This window comes from Orcinus orca, chromosome 12 (genome assembly GCF_937001465.1).
Source record: "Orcinus orca chromosome 12, mOrcOrc1.1, whole genome shotgun sequence".
In the NCBI taxonomy this organism is placed as follows: Eukaryota; Metazoa; Chordata; class Mammalia; order Artiodactyla; family Delphinidae; genus Orcinus; species Orcinus orca.
In genome coordinates this window covers 28,957,847-28,981,206 of record NC_064570.1, presented here as the reverse complement: position 1 = coordinate 28,981,206, position 23,360 = coordinate 28,957,847, and the positions used below count along the sequence as shown (strand labels likewise).

Here is a 23,360-nt window from a genome sequence, read left to right as displayed (position 1 = left end):
CTTAACATGAGCTCTACCGCTTAATAAAATTTTAAGTGTACATTACGGTATTGTTATAAGCACAACATTGCACAGGAGAGCTCTAGAACTTATTCATCTTGTATAACTGAAACTTTATACCCACTGAAAAGCAATTCCCTGTCTCCCCCCGACCCAGTCCCTGGCAACCACCACTCTACTCTCTGCCTCTATGAGTATGACTATTTTAGATATGTTATATAAGTGGAATCATGCAGTATTTGTCCTTTTGTGACTGATATTCATTTAGCATAATGTAGTCAAGACTCATTCATATTGCAGGATTTCTTTCTTTTTTTAAGGCTGAATAACATTCCATTGTATACCTATACCACATTTTTTTATCAGTTCACTACTCTATGGACTTTAGGTTGTTTCCCTGTCTTGGCTGTTGTGAACAATGCTGCAGTAAACATAGAAGTACTAACATTTCTTCAAGACCCTGATTTCAATCCTTTTGGATAAATACCCAGAAGTGGTATTGCTGGAACACATGACAATTCTATTTTTAATTTTTTTAAGAACTACTATACTGTTTTCCATAGTGGTTACACCATTTTTCATTCCCACTAACAGCATACAGTCATTCCTATTTATATGTATCCTCACCAACACTTGTCTTTTGTTTTTTTGATAACAACCATCCTAAGTGGTGGGAGGTAGTATCTCAATGTAGTTTTGATTTGCATTTCCCTGATATTAGTGATGTTGAACACTTTTTCATATAATTTTGTCCATTTATCTTTTTTAGAGAACTTAAGTCCTCTGTCCATTTTTTAATCAAGTCTGGTTTGTTTTTTTACTATTGAGTCGTAGGAGTTCCTTAAACATTTTAGAAATTAACACCTTATCAGATATATGATTTGCAAATATTTTCTGCCAGTCTATAGGTTTCCTTTTCACTCTGTTTATTATTTTTGTTTTTGTTTTTTTGCTAGGCAGAAGCTTTTTAGTTTGATGTATTTATTGAAGTTTTAGCCACCCAGTACAACACTAACTTTGGTCTGCCTTCAAGCTAAGAGTCATATTAAGTGGGCAACTCACCCTATGCTGTTCCTTCCTTCCTAGTGTCAACTCCCTTCCAGAATCTTCTTGCTTTTGTTCACTCTTCAGTGACTTCAGGTGGTTGTTCCTGTTGTTGAATGTACTTTATTCAGAGTTTACAATTGTTATCTGTGAAGATACTGGGTCTAGTAGGATCTCACTTAATCATACTAGAAGTGGAAATCTGAGAAAATGAATTATAAAATACTGTAAATAAGAGCCACTTCTCCCTTTGCCACCCTGTTTTGTGTGTGTGTGTGTGTGGTTTTTTTTTTGCGGCATGCGGGCCTCTCACTGTTGTGGCCTCTCCCGTTGCGGAGCACAGGCTCCGGACGCGCAGGCTCAGCGGCCACGGCTCACGGGCCCAGCCGCTCCGCGGCATGTGGGATCTTCCCCGACCGGGGCACGAACCCATGTCCCCTGCATCAGCAGGCGGACTCTCAACCACCGCGCCACCAGGGAAGCCCCGCCACCCTGTGTTTAAGTGTTGGTAGCAGCAATGGTTATCTCTGCAGAATGGTTCAATATAGCAATGAAGGAATCTTCCAGAAACTAATGTCATGGCAGATGACAAGAAGGTGGCACAGAAGAACTTGAAGGGTCTAGTCCTGAGAAGCTGGGAGACAGTGCCCTGAGAAACTAATATTAGCTGAAGACTACCATTATGGGGACTCTTTATGACAATAAATCCAGGTGGGATTTGCTCCCTTTTAGTTCCTTTGTACATGCAAAGGAAAGGAACCATATTCTTGCCGATGAGCTAAGATGTTTTGTTTATAAAAACAGAAAACGCTGAAGTAATATTTAAATAAGTGACATAAGAATGATGTAAGGGAAAGAAAGCCAATGCCAAGGTGGAGAACTATAAATTTGGAATAAATATGCAGTACACAATATTGCTCTTTCTAATACAAATAAAATACTTGGAACCATTATAGAACTGCTAGCAGTTAATATTTGCCTGGCTTATAAACTGAAATTGACATCCTTTTATTTCTGTTGGAAATGTTTTTATCACAAAAATATTAGAATTAGAATCACTATTCAACCCACAGTCTCCAAATATTTACATGTTCAATTAAGGAGAATGAATTCTGATGTACCGAAACTAATTAAATACATGACGATGTCATAAAAAGTCTACTTATCCTACATGTGAGGAAGTAACTGCCCCTTTCAGAAGTACGGATGTGGCATTTCTTGTCATCAAAACCTTGTAAAAATGTAAAAGTATAAAATGTATAATATTATAGACATGTTTAGTATAAAGAATAAACACTGAGGCAAAGTGGTTTGAATATTAAGACCTCAGCTAAGTTTTCCTTGAACTTATTACCTTACAAATCTAAACATGAGTCTAGGACTCTCACACAAGCTGAGGCGGTTTATTATTATAAAGTGGCACAAAGATGTAATAGACAGGGCAAGTGGCTAAAAGCTCTACTAACCTCATAAATTTAAAAAAGCAAAAAAATCTCAGCCTCCTGGCTTAGTAGTCAAATAGTAATTCTGAATTATAAAATTACTACTATGTAGTGATTTGTGTGATCTGGTACCTTTACGAATATGCTTTGGAAAGAGGGAAGGCAAGTGAAATTATTCTGAAAACAATGTATGAGAAGCAGAAATCCCCAATCAATCTTCCCTTATTTCACAAATAAGTTAGAGAAAGAATAAATGGGAGGTAAAACTGTGATAAAGTAGTAGGGAAAGAGATGAGTTTTAAAGAGGTTTGGGGATTCTATCAGTATGTGAAAGCACTAAGAGAACTAGAGTTCTACCCCTTAGAAAACCAATACATGCTCTGGTCTAGCCTGGGATCAGTTCTGAGAATAGAGGACAGGGACCATAAGAAAATCTTGAAGGAGATTTAAGGAAGAATTAGGCAAGAAATTGTGTGTGTGGGGGGGTGTGTGGGTGTGTGCACCTGATAGCCATGGCTTTTTGGACAGAACATTTTCTTTAATGTTTCTAGAATACATTGCAATTTATTCATTGAATGAATAAATTTATATTGAGCACCTACTATAAGGTAAGTACTAGGGGAAAATTGTGGATAAAACAGGGTTTCTGCCTTCTTGAAGCTTAGATTTCAGTGAGAGATACAGGCAAGCAAGAACACAATCTCAATACAGTATGATGCCAGGGAGAGGGAACTGCTCTGTACCATGGAAGCATGTAGGAGGAGGGCTCAACCAAAACTGAGGGGAAGGGTATTCAAGGAACACTTCACCGAATTAATGCTTAAAGGAACTGTTTTAGAAACACAGGGAGGAGTGTAGAAGGCTGAGACATAAAGAGCAGATGTGAAGATAATGGGGTGAGAAACAAGGATGGAGAGGTGAACAGGACTCAGTTAGTAAAGGGTCTTATACACCACGCTACAGAGCCTAGTTTTTGTCTTGAGAACAGTGGCGAGCAGAAGAGGCATGATCAGATTTGCATTTTAGAAAGATCACCATCTGGTGAATAGATGGGTGGGTGGGGCAGAGCCTGAGGCAAGGAGCTTAGAAGGTTCTTGCAGTAAGTCACAGGAGAGAGGCTCATGGCTTTATTTAGGGTAGAAGCAGTGGGGATGCAGGAAAGTGGGCAGATTTACCAAGGTACCAAGGACATAGAGGTACCAAGATTTGATGTTTGGTCGAGTTGGGAGTTTGGAAGAGGGATGTGTGAAGAATACTGCTGAAAATGCTGTTTTGGATTGGTGAACAATGTATTATTTATTGAATGAAAAAGCAAAAGATGAGAGACAGTTTGGAATTGGGGAGTAGAAATAATGAGATCACTTTTAGGCATGTTCATTTGAGGCATCTGTGGATATCCAAGTGAAGCTGTCAAATACATAAGTCAGTTTATGGATTAGGGACTGGTTGGAGGGATGGATGGAAGGATGGATGCATGAATTAGAAAGAATGTGTTGAAGCTATGGAAGTAGATGAGACCTATAAGGAGGAACACATGGCATAAGAAAAAAGAGCCAAAAATAGTTACCTGATGTGAAATAACATTTCAGAGATGGAGAGACGAAGATGCTCTGATACAGAAAAGTAAGAAGAAACATCCAGAGAGGAAGAAAACCAGGAAAGTGTGTTATCATGGAAGCCAAAGGAGGAGAGTTTGTTGGAAAGAGAAAGTGTTCAATAGCATTGAATATTACTGAGAGGACAAAAAAATGGAAAGTATAAAATATCCTTTAAATTTAGTAACAGTCACACAAATAATAGCTGCCCTGTTGCAGAGTAGCAGATTCCTCCCTTATAGAAAGGAAGTAAAAGGTTTTTAATGCTTCTCTGCGAATTGGTCAGTCTGCTCAGAGAATCCAGCCCACAATGTACTGGAGTCTTCAGTTACACTCACAAACACTAGGGTGTGTGCACCTTCTCAGCATTCAGCATTTACAGTGATCCCACCGATGACTACAATGAGAAATAAATAAACCCCTCCTTTTGTCAATTGTTTTGTCTCTTTCTTTTCCTCCTCGTCTGATCCTCTGCTTTTCAATGGGATTCAGTACTAAGGAGTCTTAAATGTACAGCTTTGAAAAAGAAAGACCTCATAAGTAGAAGAATTCAACAGTATCAAGCAAAAATGCCCATGTTTGGGCACTCCACTTATCTTCTACGGCAGCTCATCTTCTGTACTGTTCTAAAATCGTGTGCTGTGGGCACGATATTTATAACCTGGTCTTTATAACCTGGCAGCAGAATTACCTCCCCAGGGTTGCTACCAACCAAGCACTCAACCATTTTGCAGTCCATCAATTATAGTGCCCTTAAAAGAGATGTCACAGGAAGAATAATCCACATCTCCTTACATTTACACACACACACGCGCGCGCGCACGCACGCGAGTCAGTCAGTCCTCTTCTACAACATTGCTCACTATTTCCTCTTTAGTGAATATTCTCCCTTGAATTATAGTTGACCACTTTCTTGTCTCTCACTTTCTATTTAAGTTTCTTCAAAACAGAGGTAATCTCTTGTACTTTCATCCTGCCGACACCTAACATCATGCCTCAGACATAGCGAATACTTGACAAATAGTTGTCAAATTTGAAATTATTTAATTAAATTAAGAGCTTATCAGGGTTCTTTCAGTTCTTAGCTCTTTACAAAAGTTGGAAAGCATTACAGTTATTTTTCAATTTCTAAGGTAAACTCTCTACTTTGTGGACATAATTTAACGGCCTAACTTATTTTGTGGTTTACATCATGAGGTTATATTCATTCTGCTGATTGACTCTGATTGTCCTATGTTATAAGATGCTCTTAATATAGAGAAAAGTTTTCAAAAATACAATACCAATCTGTTAGAACACTAGCGTTGGGAAATTCACTGAACTTTGGCTACATTTTATTGCACAGTAATTATATCTCCCTAAAGTGTATTTTAAAAATTACTCTTGAAAAAACCAATAATTAGTAAGGAGATTGAATCAGTAATCCAAAACTTACCAACAGAGAAAAGCCTGGGACCAGACGGCTTCACTGGAGAATTCTACCAAACATTTAAAGAAGAGTTAACACCAAAACTCCTTAAACTCTTCCAAAATATTGGATAGGAGGGAGCACTTCCAAACTCATTCTATGAGGCCAGCATTACCCTGATACCAATGCCAGACAAGGATGCTACAAGAGAAAGAAAAACTATAGACCAATATCTCCAATGGATATTGATGCAAAAATCCTCAACAAAACACTAGCAAACAGAAATCAGTAGTACTTTAAAAGGATTAAACACACCTTGACCAAGTGTGTTATATTTCTGTAATGCAAGAATGGGTCAACATATGAAAATCTATTGATGTAATACTCCATGTTAACAGAATGAAGGACAAAAAACACATGATTATAACAACTGATGTAGAACAGTCATTTTATAATACTTAACACATTTTCATGATAAAAAAAAACACTCAACAAATTAGAAATAAAAGGAATGTACCTCAACTTAATGAAGCCATATATTAAAAGCCCACAGCTAACAACATACTCAATGGTGAAAGACTAAAAGTTTTCTTTTAAGATCGGGAACAAAACAAGTTTGCCTGCTCTCACTACTTCTATTCAAGACAGTATTGGAAGTCCTAGCTAGAACAATTAGGCAAAAACAAAAAAACAAAAAAACAAAAAACCATAATCCAAATTGGAAAAGAAACAAAATTATCTTTGCAAATGACATGATCTCATATGTATAAAAATCCTAAAGATTCCACAAAAATTCTTTTAGAAATAAATTCAACAGAGTTTCAGGACACAAAGTCAACATACAAAATTCAGCTCTATTTCTATATACTAACAATGAACACTTCTGCCACAAAAAGTTAGGAAAACAATTCCATTTGCAATAGCTACAAACAGAATAAAATACTTAGGAATAAACTTAACCAAGGAACTGAAAGTATTGTACACTAGAAACTACAAAACTTTGCTGAAGGAAATTTTAAAAGACACAAATAAATGGAAATGCATCTCAACTCCATGGATTGAAAGACTTAATATCCTTAAGGTGCCAATACTATCCAAAGCTATCTACAGATCAAGTAAAATCTCAATGAAAAGATCAACACCAATTTTTTACAGAAATGCAAATATCCATCCCAAAATTGGTATGGAATCTCAAGAGACACCAAATAGCCAAAACAATTTTGAAAAAGAAGAACAAAGTTGGAAGAGTCACACTTCCTGATCTCAAAACATATTGCAAAACTACAGTAACCAAAAGTGTGGTACAATCATAAACACAAGCCAGTACCAATGTAATGGAACAGAGAGCCCAGAAACAAACTCTCCCATACATGGTCAAATGATCTTTGATAAGAGTGCCCAAAACCTGGACTTCCTTGGTGGCGCAGTGGTTGAGAATCTGTCTGCCAATGCAGGGGACACTGGTACCGGAAGATCACACATGCCATGGGGCAAATAAACCCGTGCACCATAACTACTGAGCCTGTGCTCTAGAGCCCACAAGCCACAACTACTGAAGCCCATGTGCCTAGAACCCATGCTCCACAAGAAGAGAAGCCACGGCAATGAGAAGACCGCACACTGCAACAAAGAATAGCCCCTGCTCGCCATGACTAGAGAAAGCCCATGCACAGCAACAAAGGTACAGCACAGCCAAAAATAAATAAATAAATAAATTTATTTATTTTTAAAAAAGAGTGCCAAAAACCCACAATGAGAAAAGGACAGTCTCTTCAATAGATAAAGTTGGGAAAATTGGATAACTACATTCAAAAGAATGAAGTTGAATTCTTATCTTACCTTTTATACAATAACTAACTTAGAATGGATTAAAGACCTAAATGTAAGATTCAAAACTAAAGTTCTCAGAAAATAATATAGAGGAAAACATCATGGCATTGGACTGGATTTGGGAATGATTTCTCAGATGTGACACTACAATCACAGGCAACAGAAGCAAAATAGACAAATGGACATCAAATTTATAAACTTCTATGCATCAAAGGACAACCATCAACAGAGTGAAAATGCAACCTATGGAGTAGAAGAAAATATTTATAAATCATATATCTGATAAGGGATTAATATCCAGAATATATAAAGAACTTCTACAACTCAACAACAAAAAGTCAAATAACCTAACTAAAAAATTGTGCAAAGGATTTGAACTGACATTTCTCCAAAGATAATATACAAATTGTCAACAAACATATAAAAAGATGCTCACCATCTAGTCATTAGAGGAACGTAAATCAAAACCACCATGAGATATAACCTCACAACTTAGTAGTTAGGATGGCTACTATGAAAATAATAATAATAACAAAACTTATTGGCAATAAAGGTGTTGGCAAGGATGTGGAGAAATTGGCACCCTTGTGCACCATGGTGGGAATGTAAATGGTGTAATCATCACTTAATACATCATACTGTATGAAAAAACAATATGGACGTTCTTCGAAAAATTAAAAATAGAATTACCATGTGATTCAGCAATCCCACTTCTGATTATATATCCAAAAGAATTCAAAGCAGGATCTCAAAGAGATATTTGCACACCTAAGTTTATTGCAGCATTGGTCACAATAGCCACGAGGTGGAAGCAACCCAAATGTCAATTGACAAATAAATGGATAAAGAAAATATGGTATATACATACAGTGGAATACTATGCAGCCTTAAAAAAGAAGGAAATCCTGTCACATGCTATACAAGATGGATGAACCTCATGGACATTAAGCTAAGTGAAATAAGCCAGTTACAGAAAGGGAAGTACTGTATGATCCCACTCACGTGAAATGTCTAAAGTAGTCAAAATCAGAAATAGAAAGTACAAAGGTGGTTGCAAAGAGCTAGAGGGATGGCGGAGAGGGAATTAGTGTTTAATGGGCATAGAGTTTCAGTTTTGCAAGATGAAAAAGTTCTGGAGTTCTGCTGCACAACAATATGACCAAACTTAATGCACCTGAACTATACACTAAAAATGGTTAAAATGGTAAATTTTATCATTTTTTATCACAATTAAAAAAAAATTACTCTTGTCAGAGGCTAAGAATATCAATCACATTACAGGCATCTCCCATGTCTTTAATCTGACATTCATATATTACTGAATCATAGAGTCTTATACTTGCAAATTAATAACAAATCTTGGTTTTACAAGGAATATTCTAATGAAGTTTGTCCTTTGTTAAATCTCTCCTCAATTTTTACCTGAAAGAGAACTTCTCTGGCCACACTCTCTAAAATAATCTCTCATCAGTCGCCATCCCCTTTTCTCCACTTTGTCTTCATAGAACTTATAGTACTCCCTGACATTAAATATTTTATCTCTCTATTTACTTTTCATTGTCTGTCTTCTGCCTAGAGTATAATTTCCATTAGGACAGGAACTTTGTATTGTTGTGTGATATTGGCAGCACCTAGAAGAATGCACATGTATGGCAGGTTTTCAATCATTACATGAACAAATAAATTGACATTATTGAGAGAAACAACTTCTACATGAGAGAGGGAATTTTATCTGGGCCATCTATTCTGATTATTTCTTATATCACAAGTACTTTTGTTTCTAGCCTGTTTAAATTAATGAAATCTAGATTTCAGCATGGCAAATCCATTCATTTGAACAGCCATTATGATTTATCACTTACACTGAGCCAATAAGCATCATATATAAAGACAGCTAAAGTAATTGAATTAGTCATACAGCCATATGTCATGATGAAATATATGTTTTAATTAAATGATTTTTTTTCTTTAGCTTACTAACCACCAAAATTATAGCTCTTGTGTTTTAAGCTCTTTTCAACTTGGATACATTCTTCATATTAAGATACTAATCTACGTCTTGTTTTGCTCCTTATTACTTTTTGGTTTTGTTTTGTTGTTTTTTTAAAAAACATTTATTTATTTATTTTTGGCTGCTTTGGGTCTTAGTTGCTGTGCATGGACTTCTCATTGTGGTGGTTTCTTTTTGTTGCAGAGCACAGGCTGTAGGCTCACAGGCTTCAGTAGTTGTGGCACGTAGGCTCAGTAATTGTGGCGCATGGGCTTAGTTGCTCTGCGGTATGTGGGATCTTCCCAGACTAGGGATCGAACCCGTAGGGATCGTGTCCCCTGCATTGGCAGGCATATTCTTAACCACAGCACCACCAGGGAAGTCCCTGCTCATTATTACTTAAGCCAGTTAAATTTCATGTCACTTCACTATTTTTGACTCTCCTCTAAATTTTGGAGCTTTTAAGGAATACACATTAAAGAGAGATTACCAGGTGTACTTTCATTATAGGAGATTTTGTTGACTCTTTTGTGAACTTGTCCATTGTAGTTGTAGACAACAGATTATAGTCTAATGAATGTAACCTAACAGAGCCAGCAAGACTTGTGTCTGAATCACAACTCAGCCACTTACTAGCTTTGGTGGACTTAAGTTAGTTAAGATCACTGATTTGCAATTTCTCATCTGTGAAATATGCCAATAATGCCTAGGTCACAGGTATATTAAGAAGATTAAATAAAATAATATATGTGACAGTTCCTGAATACCTGGCACAGAACACATGATCTGTTTTCTTACTGTTTTTTCCCTTAATTTCAGCTATACTTTATTGATAATTAGTAAGTTAACTTCTAAAAATTGAATGCCACTTTAAATACTCCAGAAGAAATCTGGCTACTTTAAGAAGTTCTATAATCAAACTTTTCATTAAGAGAAAAACCCTTTTGTAAAGCAATGACTCACTTTAAATTTTTATACTTAGAAGTTTCTGTTAAATTAAGTCATAACTTTTATTAATTTAAATGCTTTCAGTTAAAGCTATTTGTTTCTTCACCTTCATAATTCAAAGAAATGTTTTCACTTTCTCTCCAAACATGTAATATAATCAATAATATAGTAATCACTTTATCTCTGTAACTTTCTCTCAAGCAATCAAAAAAATTAAGTTTATTGTGGTTACCTAATAGACTATGTTGGATCTGGTAACAACCCCTCTGCTAGATGTTAGGATGCACAACACTTAGTAAGACCATAAATAATCTGAATGTATACTAATGCTTGTTAACCCAGATCTTTAATATATTATATCACTTTCTTAAGTTCTTAGGATATCAAGTGTAATAAGAATAGAATTTCTTTTTGGTTAATAAATAGTACATAGTTTTAACCAATTTTCGTATTTCTAGTTTTTCTAATCCTCATCCCTAAACAAGCAAAATAATGGGAATAAGTACACCAGTGTTCTTTTTCTTTTTACATAATACTTTAAGCTCTTGTCAACTGGGTATCTAGTCTCCTCGTCCTCAGTTGCTTGAATTATTTTTCACCCACTTGGAAGTGACTTTAGGTTTTATATTATTTTGCAAATGTCACTCATTTGACTGAACTGTGTTTTCAGTGGATACACTTCTCGGCAGCTTCCTCTCTCCTCCTCTTTTACCACCTCATTTCCCCGCTTAAACCCTTCTTTACTGTCTCCCATGAAACTCAGAATGTGAACGCATCCTGCATCTGGTTAACGTTATCTTCCTTTGCATTATCTAATACCCAGCTTCCTCCCTTTTTCTCCTTTTCCAGAAAACTTGCTTTTGATTCTGTTCTTCACAAAGGTGTTTGGTAATTGTTAGTGTTTGCATTCTTTCTTTCCAAGGAAACTGACTTTCTTATGCTTTACTGTAAATGAACCAAAAATATTCTAGAATTTTTTCTGATATGATAACCATGCATAGTATTTACACCTCTGCCCAAATGTCACTGAAAAGATAAATTCTGCTTCATCAACATGACTACACGTATTCTACCTGGGGTAAAAATGGCTTCATATGAAGATTAAGAATTATTCCATTTTTCAGCCACTATGGAAAACAGTATGGAGGTTCCTTGAAAAACTAAAAATAGAGTTGCCATATGAGCTAGCAATCCCACCCCTGGGCATATATCCAGACAAAACTGTAATTTGAAAAGATACATGCACCCCTATGTTCATTGTAGCACTATTCACAATAGCCAAGACATGGAAACAACCTAAATGTCCCTTGACAGATGAATGGATAAAGAAGATGTGGTATATATACAATGGAATACTACTACTCAGTCACAAAAAAGAATGAAATAATGTCATTTGTAGCAACATGGATGAACCTAGAGAGTATCATACTAAGTGAAGTCAGTCAGAAAGAGAAAGACAAATACCATATGATATCATTTATATGTGGAATCTAAAATATGACACAAATGAACTTACTTATGAAACAGAAGCAGACTCATAGACATAGAGGACAGACTTGTGGTTGCCAAGGGGGAGGGATGGATTGGGAGTTTGGGATTAGCAGATGCAAACTATTGTATATAGAATGGATAAACAACAAGGTCCTACTGTATAGCACAGGGAACTATATTCAATATCCTGTGATAAACCAAAATGGAAAAGGAAAAAAAAATAATTGTTCCATTTTTAATGAAAGTATTCATCAGTTTAAAGTTAAAAATAAAGAATTTATTTTGTTATTTATGTGAATATTCTTAAGGGAAAAATATTTTCTGATTGTGAAAACTGTGCTGAGAATTCAGTTTTACTCCAAACATTCAGTACTTCTATTGGACTATTTTGTTTAATTTGTCTGCATATGTATGTTATGACTTAATCAACAGACATTGAAAGGTTTGGGTGTTATATATTAGGTATTATGAAATATCCAAATGATAAGTAAGAGAAGAAGGAAGAACACAAAGAAATAAGAGGTATCACTGATGCTTTCCCACCAGCATTTGCAAGAACACTAGGGTTTTCCATTCTAATTTAATAGGTCTGATTAGCTTATATCCTTGCTCTGCAAGAAAATAAAGTATCAATTTTTGTCTTCTCTAAAGGATTCTACTTCCCTGGTATAAAAGCACAGGAAATGCAGTTTAAGGGACTCTTCAATGTTTCTTGCTTTTAGGTTGGGGCCCCTGACTCCCTTGCTTGAAGGTCACTATTCAAGTTATTCCTGAAATCTTTCTTGACAGATGCTTCTTGAAAATATGTGAGTTTGAGCAGGCGTGATGGTGGGTGTGCACACTAGCTTCTCATCTACCCATGGTATTCAGCGCTTTCCACGTGGGATGTGATTCCCATCCTCAGCTTGACTGAGAGAGCAGGAGAGTTTAATCAAGTATGCCTATTACAACCAAAACAGCCATAACAATGAACTGACTTCTATGATCTATCAAAAGTCAAAACTCCAGGAGATTTTTGTGCTATGGTTATGGAGGAAAATGCTAATCTCATTTCTTATTCCTATACTTAACAGTCCCCATGTGGGCAGAAATCCACGCTGTCAAATTTCGTGGCACTGAGAAAGCCCTGGTTCCTAACATGCCTCACATTGAACTCTCCCTAAGGTCTGAGCATCAACATTTGTCAGTCAAGCATTCCTACTGGCTAGCAGCACCCTTTTTGTCACTTTTTCCATTCTTTTCTTTTATGATAAGAAGAAGCCGAGGGCTCCTATACAATTCCTGAAAGTGAAAAGAAAACAGATGAAAAATTGTAAATCTAACGTTGGTGTTGTTAGAACTGAATTGTATGTCATATGAATATGGACAGACTCCTGCAACCAAACTCTTGGTTAACTCCAAAAAATCTTTGTCCAGTTTGTAATTATGCTTCAGGACAAAGTCATTCACAATTTACATGAAATAAGCCCACAGAAGAATTTTCTTGCTTAATTTTCCAGTCTGTTTTGAAACCTCCCATTTAAACAAAATTCTACCCATATTTTTTTTTCAAGCCAATGAGTACAGGCAAAGTACTTAAGGGAATTTAATTATCATTAAGTCATTTGGGCAGTAAATGCAAAGAAATCAGACCCTTCTCCTCTCCAGATCATCAGAAGCTGAGAGTGAAAAGATTGAGACTATGACTTGGCACAGGTCAATCAATGTCTTTGGAGGTAATAAAAAATGTTTCAATGAAAAACTTCCATCTTTTTTACAAAAAAGGCCTAGCCCAGTGAGCTGTGGCTTTGAATGTAGAGGTTGTCAGTTTTGGAGGACGAAATGAAAACCACTTTTCAAGCTGTAGTGGTGGCAGGAAAATGGTCTCTTCCTAGGAGAGTTTATTACTTGTCCATTAGAAGGCTTAGCATCAAATCCCACAGTGGGGAGATTTAAACAAGGGTTATAGGATAGCTAGGTCTCCCTGCAGCAGTTTGTACTGTGGGCAGTGACAGCCTCATTACCACCCAAGCTGCTCCTACACTGACTGCAGTGTGACATGGAAAGAGCAAAAGGAAGGGGAAGGAGAGAAATGTAATATGATCTATTATTTTGCAATTAACTTGAGACTAGCCCCTGTCCACTGTCAGCACACACACTGCGCACACCACACACACTCATACACATATGAGGCTGGATCCAGAAACACTAAATCAATTTCCCGTCTGTCTCTCACTCTCATGGAGAGATTAGAACAACCTCACCTTCTCCTGTGTGAAAACTTGGCTCCCAAGACCCTCATGGACCAGAGCACCAGGTTCTTCACTCTCCTGGAAGAAAGCCAGCTAGAGATTTCATTTATGCATATTCCTCTTCCATCACTGTTTTGTGATATCTGTTTCATGCTATGGATTTCATCATACAACTTAAATGCAAGTGATCAGAAAATCTAAATACTACCTAAGTAATTACATTTGTCTTTAATTATAACGACTAATTGGTCCAGTGTCCTAGAAAAACACTGGTTGGCATCCGTTACATAACTTTACCTGAAAGCAGACCAAGCACTTGTTTATCCATGCTAGCTAATTAAGTAAAAATTCATTGCAGAAAAGTTAAACAGATTCACATTGTTTGTATATTTTAAATTATCATTAAGGTAGGGGAAATAAAGATATTTTCAAACATTGTAAAATAAAATATAAAGTATTGTTATTTGCATGCACACCCTTATCAGAGAAGCTAAAAGCATGGTTTGAAAAATTATTAGAACTAACAGTTAAATATATGGAGAGACTGAGAGAGAGAGATAGATCCCACTAAGAGGCACCAAGAAAAACTGTAAATTACTTGTATTAATTTTTTAAATATGAAGAATCTATATTAAGAAAACAATATGTCAAGAAGACTTGAATAAATAAAATGATATCCCATGTTACTGATTATAGACTTTATTTTAAAGATATTCTCCTGTAATTGCTTTTCAAGTTTAACTCAACTACAAGTCTCAGTGTTGCAGGGTGTCTTGCAGGAGTGGGGCTCTTACCAATGGATGTAAATATGCACCTGGTCCAGGAGTTGGAAAAGTGAAGAAGGATCTGGTGGGAAGAACCAGATGAGCTAGCAGATATATGACCACATGCTTGAGCTGCAGCAGTGCCTGGTGACCCTGCACCAACCTCCTGAGAATATAAGGCATATAATCCTGCTTTACTTCCACCTTCCAAATCTCATACAAAATGACTCTTCTGGCCCAGCCAAACTTGGAACTATTCAGGGAATGGAACTCTGTTTAATGTACTGGCAAATTAGTTAGGCTGACAGAATACAAACTCACCACAACCATACAAACTTTTTGAAAGTAGTGACTTATAGAGCTTTGAGGGTATGGAAGAATTTTCTAAACATGACATCAAAGGCAAAAAGCATAAAGAAAAAACTGAAAGATATGACTTCATAAAAGTTTTTCTTAAGTCTGTTTAAAGAAACAAAAACCACATGTAATTATTTTATTTAAAGAAAGAAAAAATTAGGAAAATATTTTCAGTGTAGTGATAGACAAATTATTAATCTGTTTAATATATAAAGAAGCTTTCCAAATTAATAAAAAAGAGATGAACACCTGATATTATAAATGTACAATAGGTAGTAACTTAATTCACAAAAGAAGAAAAAATAAAATGGCTAAAACACATTTTTAAATGTAAAATCCATTGGAAATCAAATAAATGCAAACTGGTATTCACCGACTTATTGGCAAAAGGTATAAAAATAAGTATATATCCTAATATAAAGAAGGTATTAGGGAATCAATACTTTAATGTATTCATACAATTTGATCTAGATTTTTTAAACTTTATTAAGTTTTTTCAGAGAAAATATATCACAAAATGCCCAAGATAAAATAAACACCTACTAAATATGTTTGAAGGGATGTGTAAAAATTCTTTTGCCCTAAGGATATTTAAAACAGCAAAAAATGGGAAAAATGGAAATGTCCCATAATAACGTATTAGTTAAATAGATTTTGATATCTCCTTTCAATAAAATATTGTGTAGCCATTGAAAACATTTGATTAAAAATGTGGAACCATTTATGATAAAATAAGCAGTTTAAAAAGTTTTATCATGTGATCTCATTTGAGTAAAAAATGTTATATATCTACACATATATAGTCATTCACATGGATAAAGTAATGGAAGGATATATACTAAATTATTAGTAGAATTACTGTTCTTTTCATTTTCAGTAAATATGTATTATTAATACAGTACAAGAAGTGATAGAGTCATTTTAAGTACTATTAAAAAGCTTGATTACATGATAAAAACTTTATTATTTTCCCCTTCTCCCCTCCCTTAAATGTCTGTACTCTTATTGAGTGTTTGAAGCATAAAGATATCAAAGAGAATAAGATGAATTTAATTAGAAGGATGAGGGAACTCTTCCCAGAAGAGGTGACATTTGAGATAAGTCTCAAAGGGTGGGCAGAATTTTAAGTGGAAGAGCTGCAGTAAACAGGAGGCATCAAAGTGTATGTGGGAGCAAATACTGAGCCTGCGCTCTAGAGCCCGTGAGCCACAACTACTGAGCCTGCATGCCACAGCTACTGAAGCCCACGTGCCTAGAGCCCGTGCTCCACAACAAGAGAAGCCACCGCAATGAGAACCCCACGTGCCACAACAAGGGTAGCCCCCGCTTGCCACAACTAGAGAAAGCCTGCACACAGCAATGAAGACCCAATGCAGCCAAAAATAAATAAAAATAAAATAAAATAATTTTAAAAAAACGTGTATGTGGGAGAAGAGATGAGTTCAGTTTGAGGAGCAGCAGGAGTAGCAGGTGTGTTAGACATGAAGCTGAAATGTCGGTCGGAATAAAGAAGATAAGTAGACTTCTCCATCCTAATGAGGAGTCTGAATCTAGCAATACGGATACTTTGCTCATTGGTATTTCAGGTGGAGCAAAGCCTGGGAAATGTCTTTAAACTTCAGTTATGGGTCACATGCTCAGAGCCCTGTAAGGACTCTGAGCCTGGGATTCAGGCATTAGATGGTCTCAGAGACTGACTCAGGGAAATGTTTATGAATACAAAAGAAATTATCATTAAGCCTTCTTAATATATGTTCTGCCCATAAAAATCATTTTCGAAGATCGATATTGATAGCCTAGGTCAAAGGAGTAGGAAATAAATTCTTTTGCTCTGGCTAACATTATTGGTAAATAAGTGAGAACTGACACTCTTTTTTCTTTTTCATCCCACATAATATTCTTGTAAGATACTTTTGTTCTGGAATATGAACATGTCACTCTTGAAAATAAGCCCAGGAGTATGGGTCTAATTGCCACGAGACACATCATGCAGCCCCAGATCCACAAGAATCCACCTCCACCGATCTCTGCATGTGCTCCTTCAGAATCCACCCTCCCACTTCTATGAGTCTATCTAAATATACATATGGTTTGCCTGTCTTGACTAAAATGACTAGTTATTTCATGTCAAAAAAGAATTCATGTTGCTTTTTTTAAAAAAAAATTACACATAATGTCTGCCCATTTCTACAGAGCCAGCTGATTCAATCAAGATCATCTAACACTTTATACCTACCTTTGAAAAGTTTTCTTAATCATTTGTTAAGGAAACCACTGCACGCCTCGCTGGCCTTTACAGGCAGCTCTGTATGACAAGATAGGCATGGTGGTTTCTTATTACTGCGAGGGACTGTCATTGAATGTTAATTGTGTATCTCTGCAGCTAACTGAGACTTATGAGTGAAAATGAACCCCCCCAAAATAATTACTGTGTGTTCACTGATAAAAATGGAAAACAACACCATTATCAAGCATGGTTAACCTTTACCTTCTAATTATGAATAACACAAAATAATCTTTTTTTATTACTGATGTAGATCATGGTCCGTACTCCTGAAATAACGTTTCTTCTTCCTACCTCTGCAACCTGAGCTTACCCATCCTCTGTGTCATTTTTCTCTAGTGTTTTAGATGATTGGTCAGTTAATGTAAAACACTAACTAAAGCTTATGTTAATAGCCACAGATAATTATTTAAAATACAGAAGAATATAAGCTAAAAGTGTCTCTTCCAAATAGAATTTGCTATTTAACCAAACCACACAAAGCAGTGAAAAATGAAAGTGTTACGATCACTGCTCTAGAACAGAGAGGGTCACTTATGCCAGTTCAGTCATTGCCCACACTGCTGACATACAGACAACATCCATTTTCATTTCTATATATTAAGGCAGAATCTAGAAAGAGAAAGAAAATAGATCAAAAATTACACTTTTTGGAAATTTGGTCTGATGAACCATGAAACACAACCCAAGACAGAAATATGATGGATAGTGTCGTTAACATTTAAGAAAGCATTGACTTTAGATGGTCTCTGTCCAGATGCACAGCTAATCATCAAAATCCTTACCAAAATTATGTATGAGTGTAAAAAAATATATTTCAAACACATAAATCTATAAAGGTGTTAGAGCAAGAGAAATTGACATGCACTGGCTTCGCTGGGGTTGTGAATCAATTTGCCAGTGTTTTTGCTTTGCTGTCCTACTGCTTTCCAGAGTTTGATTTTCTCATTTACAAAAATTTGGGATATATTTCATTTACCAAAAAAAGTTGGATTTAACTCTATAATTTGTAAATATTTATGCATATTTCCAAAGCATACATGGGCTTAACTACATTTTTCCCTGATTACTTTTATGCCTAATACATCATGTTAGATCTCACATCTTGCACTTTCACAATAAAACGTTCAGATGAGAAGGCGATAACCCAAACAACCTGACAATGAATCAGCAGACACTTGCAAAAAATAAAACCTGAAGTTAGACATAATCTATCAAATTGGTGCAGATTTAATTTGAGGGCTATTTTCTACTTACACTTAAAAATTATTTTTTTCTGTTCAAGGACGAAATCTCTGTTGCGATTTTGCAGAGGGTTAATAAACAGTCTAACAAATGACCAGCTGGTGTCAGTGGCCCTACCCCATTTCTCTTCCACCTTCACTCACATGGCAAGTGGGATATGAACGCGTTGTTCTGCGTCGTATTCAAAGATGACACGACTGACAGTGATTGCTCCAGCCCCGTGTGTGACTGAGAAGCCCAATATGGTACCAGAAATCCTTCCTGTAGTTTGCACAGATGAAGCTTGTCGGGAGATTTGTGACTGCAGCTGCTTTTAACAGAGCCTGCCATTGTTTATATCTCTGCCTCCAAAATACAAAATGGGCCGTTGCTAGGAACAAACCACTCCATTTCCTGATCACTGCAAGCCAGACTGATGTCTCTGTTGTTCTTTCCCAGATGTTCTCCAGCACGACCACGTTACTTGAAGTTGTGCTTTGCCTCATTCAGGGATGAACAAGATAAGTTAGCTTGAACGGCAAGTATCCCTTTGGTTGAAGATTGTGTGCACTGCAGTGAATAACAATAAAAATTGAGAACTGAGTCTAAGTACCTACTCTGCATTACAGAGCTGTGATAAATGGTAGGCAGAACACAAAGCAGTATGAGCCGTAGGCTCTGCCATTGGGTTGTTTACTAGGTAGATACACTCTTAAAATGGTGCAAGTCAATGAGTGATTAGGACAAGGGCTGGACAAGGACTTCCATAAAATGTAACTAGAGGGAGAGACCATTTCAGGTTTGGAAGTGAGGAAGTTCTTCCTGGAACAGAGTATATTTGAAGAAAGATGATCAGAGAGGACACTTTGAGCATGGGAAATGTGAAAGACTAAAGCAAATTGGCAAATGGACAATGTATTTTGAAAATAGTGAATATACAGGTTGGGCCCAAGGGCAAGACTACAGGATATAAGAAAGAAGTAGGATGGAGCCTGGACATAAGGGTTAAAGCCATTATAGACATGTCATAGAAACTTCGAAAATAATTAGATTAAGGAGCAGTCAATCCATGAGCATGATTTGTCCCCATTCTGGCACAAACTCGTATAATACTGAACAAAGGATTTAAGCTACCAGGGCCTCAATTTTTAAATCTGTAGATTAAGAAGACTAGAATAGAAAAATAGTTCTCAACACCTAGGTGCAGAAATATTTGGAAAATTATGAAGGAACAACTAAAGATTTGGGAAAGGGGAGTGATATTAGCATCTGATGGACCTAGCCAAAAATGCCTGATGTTCTGCAACACATGGAACAGTCCCACCAGAAAATGTTCACACAGTTTCAAATGTCCCCCAGGCATAGGGGAATAACCTATTTATTATTATCTGAGCCTAAAAGCCAATTCTGTTTTGTTTGAAAATTTAAAGTATGTTAATTAAATATTAATGTAGTTGCTTTCCCTAGATGTAACACTCTTGTGGTATTTGGATTACCAATAAAATTGTCACCTTCATGGTAAATCTAAGTATTTGTAAGAATATAATTATTTAGCTCATATTTCAAAATGCCAGTATAAAAGAAGGTATTGACAATATGCACTTGAATATTGTCTTCATTTATTTTTTTCATAAATTTATTTTTGGCTGCGTTGGGTCTTTGTTGCTGCATGTGGGCTTTCTCTAGTGGTGGTGAGTGGATGCTACTCTTCATTGCGGTGCATGGGCTTTTCATTGCGGTGGCTTCTCTTGTTGCAGAGCACGGGCTCTACAGGCGCAGTCTTCAGTAGTTGTGGCTCGTGGGCTTTAGAGCTCAGGCTCAGTAGTTGTGGCGCACGGGCTTAGTTGCTCCGTGGCTTGTGGGATCTTCCCGCACCAGGGCTCGAACCCGTGTTCTCTGCATTGGCAGGTGGATTCTTAACCACTGCGCCACCAGGGAAGTCGCATTGTCTTCATTTAAATCCAACCTCATTCATTCTAAGTAGGGGAAAACCTCAGGTTACTTCATAGTATCTTCTAGTGTAGTTGCACCTAAGTTGTCACATTTTGAAAGGCACATTCTTTTATTACAAATGCTTTTTTTCTTTTCTTCCTCCTTCTTATTATAGTTAGGGCATTTATTAAGGGTTTTAAATGATGTGTACAGGTAGACAATCTACCTATGAATTTTATTTCAGCTAGTCAAGAGGATTGTAGAAAATATTTGTAAGTTAAAGAGGTATTATATCTGCTGAGATTGGGGACCACTGAGTGAGATGATCTGGAAGCTCCTTCCAGAGCAAACCCTCTGTTATCCTGCTGATGTGAGAGAGTCTAGGGCTCAGATGCGTCCAGTGAACTCTCAGAAGCTCAGTGTGCTATTTCTTAACAAATACAGCCATAGATTAGTAAATGATTACTTAATGGACGGAAGGAGCAACGTCAAGACAATCCATCTTTCACTAACAGAATGATATTTATCCTTAGAATATTTACCCTGGGAGTAAATATAAGCAGAAAATCCTTAGGATTTTTCAGTAAATTCCTCACCAAAAACAAACGGTTTTTCTTTGTGGTGTTCTGAAGCAGCATGCCTCTGGTACCCTATGCCTGCTAAGCAGTCACTTACTCATCTGATCAATTTCCAATGGCATTTGACATGTCACAGTGCTCTTCTTACCATTGTCACTCTGCCTCTTCCGTGAAAGCAGTCGTGGCCATGATATTTTTTACCATGTCTGCAGTTCAGCAAACGTTGATTTAAGGCTTTTATACTTGGAGCATGTCCTGGACTCTCCCCAACACACCTTGAGCAAGCAACGCCCTGACCTGGAGACGGTGTAGGCATAACGCCAGCCTCGACTGTCAGAAGACTTCTGCTTCCTTTGCCGGCTGTAGGATGTTTGCAGGGGCCCCTGGGAGATGCTTGGCTAATGAGTTACAGGCTGCCTCATCTATCCAGTGCTTTGACTATCTGCCCAATCTTTCTAAGTTCCTAACCTCATGCTTCCTCTTTCCTCCTACTAGATGTCCTTCTGGGAGACATTGGATACGGGGATGAAACAGTCTAATCCTAGGGCCTGCAATCTTGTCAGTGTGTACAACCCAGGGGTCTGTTGCTTTGTTTATCTTTCCTACTTGTCTAGTGGGAGGTTTGGCGAAACGGGAAGGAATCAGATTGTAGTCTTGGAAAAATATCTGAGTGGTTTGTTGTTGTTTTTAAATTCCAGTCATTAATAATGGAGGGCTGAAACTGACTTACTTGAAAATGAAGTTGTCTGCTTTGAATATAGCAATCTTTCCACTCTGACAATAAGGAAGATCTTACACATTGTACTATGTTCTTTTAAAACTGACCTTGGTGTCTGTCAACAAACAGAATAGCAGCTTAAACAGTAAGATATCTTTACGTTAGAAAACCAAAGATGTTATTTCCAAAACAGAATCCTGTTGACCTCACATAAGCCATGCTTTTTTTGGACAGACTGAACGAATTGAGGGAAGCAGAATTTGGGGATAGAAATTTTATTGGTTGCTTTCTGTTGTTTTTTTTTTTAAAAAACATTGTTATTGGAGTATAATTGCTTTACAATGGTATGTTACTTTCTGCTTTATAACAAAGTGAATCAGCTATACATATACATATATCCCCATATCTCCTCCTTCTTGCATCTCCCTCCCACCCTCCCTATCCCACCCCTCTAGGTGGATAGAAAGCACCGAGCTGATCTCCATGTGCTATGCGGCTGCTTCTCACTAGCTTTCTATTTTACATTTGGTAGTGTATATATGTCCACGCCACTCTCACATTTCGTCTCAGCTCACCCTTCCTCCTCCTGGTACCCTCAAGTCCATTCTCTATGTCTGTGTCTTTATTCCTGCTCCCGGTTCTTCATAAACTTTTTATTTCTTAGATTCCATATATATGTGTTAGCATACGGTATTTGTTTTTCTCTTTCTGACTTACTTCACTCTGTACGACAGATTCTAGGTCCATCCACCTCACTACAAATACCTCAATTTCGTTTCTTTTTATGGCTGAGTAATATTCCATTGTATGTATGTGTCACATCTTCTTTATAGATTCATCTGTCGATGGACACTTAGGTTGCTTCCATGGCCTGGTTACTGTAAATACAACTGCAATGAACACTGTGGTACATGACTCTTTTTGAATTATAGTTTTCTCAGGGTATATGCCCAGCAGTGGGATTGCTGGGTCGTATGGTAGTTCTATTTTTAGTTTCTTGAGGAACATCTATACTGTTCTCCATAGCGGCTGTATCAATTTACATTCCTACCAACAGTGTAGGAGGGTTCTCCACACCCTCTCCAGCATTTATTGCTTGTAATTTTTTGATGATGGCCATTCTGACCAGTGTGAGGTGATACCTCATTGTAGTTTTGATTTGCATTTCTCTAATGATTAGTGGTGTTGAGCATCCTTTCATGTGTTTGTTGGCTATCTGTATATCTTCTTTGGATAAATGTCTATTTAGGTCTTCTGCCCATTTTTGGATTGGGTTGTTTGTTTTTTGATATTGAGCTGCATGAACTACTTGTATATTTTGGAGATTAATCCTTTGTCTGTTGCTTCATTAGCAAATATTTTATCCCATTCTGATGGTTGTCTTTTTGGATTGTTTATGGTTTCCTTTGCTGTGCAAAAGCTTTTAAGTTTTTTTAGGTCCCATTTGTTTACTTTTGTTTTTATTTCCATTTCTGTAGGAGGTGGGTCAAAAAGAATCTTGCTGTGATTTATGTCATAGAGTGT

The 23,360-nt window shown here is 36.8% G+C and overlaps 1 pseudogene; it reads right to left on the bottom strand.

Moving 5' to 3' along the window:
- LOC125960725 (ferritin heavy chain-like) overlaps nt 1–21,434 on the bottom strand; it is a 59,853-nt pseudogene extending 38,419 nt beyond the window's left edge.
- Nucleotides 21,435–23,360: the final 1,926 nt, after the last annotated feature.